Source organism: Tupaia chinensis, unplaced genomic scaffold (genome assembly GCF_000334495.1).
Source record: "Tupaia chinensis unplaced genomic scaffold, TupChi_1.0 Scaffold000574_1, whole genome shotgun sequence".
Classification (NCBI taxonomy): Eukaryota; Metazoa; Chordata; class Mammalia; order Scandentia; family Tupaiidae; genus Tupaia; species Tupaia belangeri.
In genome coordinates this window covers 3,368,275-3,369,283 of record NW_006160088.1, presented here as the reverse complement: position 1 = coordinate 3,369,283, position 1,009 = coordinate 3,368,275, and the positions used below count along the sequence as shown (strand labels likewise).

Here is a 1,009-nt window from a genome sequence, read left to right as displayed (position 1 = left end):
CATCTCCAGAGACCACCATTCCCCCTACTCCACAGATCGCATCGGCGATCAAGAGACTGCCCACGGTCCCCTGGAAGAAAGTAGAGGACGCAAACCCAGGTCCGCCCAATCCTAGGGCTCTTGCCTCGGCCTTCACCACGCCCACACTCGCTCACCAGGCCCACACCCCACTCGCCACGCCCACATTTGCTCCCATACAGGAGAGGGCTGGGCTGCAGATCCAGGAGGGAGCCCTGGCACAACACGCATGGGACCCTGAAGAGAACTGGGCACAGAGCTGAAAGGAAGATCCACAAAGCACCATGAACGCAGCCCTCACCTCACACCTCACTGACATCCCGGAGAAGGCAGGACTCGAGGCCAGGGAAGGGGAGAGAAGGCAGGGGAGGCTGAGTCCTGGCTTCCTGGCAAACTCTGGGTGGCCCGAGCTGAGCAAGAGTCCTTTCCTTTCTCTTGAAAGCCAGCACTCATCCTCCCAGGGCCCCTGCCTGTCTGTCCTCGGAGCTGCAGCGCCCCTGGCTCCATCGCCTCCCCTAGTCCTGGCCGGTCCCCAGGTGATGCAGCCAATGAATGGATGAACAGACATTGGAGGGAGTGAGTCAAGGGGTCAGCTTATGCTGCAGAGTGAAAGCCAGGACAAACACCATTCTGTCTGAGATTTCAGGGCAAGAATAACAACTCTTTCCTCAGAGAATTAAGACCAGAAATTTAAACTAAATGGGGCAGAGTTTCACAGAGCACCTACCCAATTTTACCATATTCTCATCCTGACACACTCTACCGTGAATAAAGAAAAAACTTCAAAGCGAGGACACCACCTTTAAGCCCAGAATACCTACCGTATACTTGCTTAGTCATCATCTCTCTGACCTCACGGGATTGCTGTGTCAGTAATATTTTCTCCCAACTCACATGCATAAAACAGTAAAATGTTAAAGGTCGGGTCTGGCACCAGTTGATGATCCTGTACCCCGTAATGTCTCTGCCTTGACTAACACGCACTGCATTC

General features: G+C 53.9%; 1 protein-coding gene across 1 annotated transcript in view; it reads right to left on the bottom strand.

Annotated features, from left to right (window-relative positions):
- The window catches only part of DZIP1L (DAZ interacting zinc finger protein 1 like), a 52,677-nt gene that overhangs the window by 9,289 nt on the left and 42,379 nt on the right, over nt 1–1,009 (bottom strand). The gene's annotated exons all lie outside the window — the stretch shown is intronic.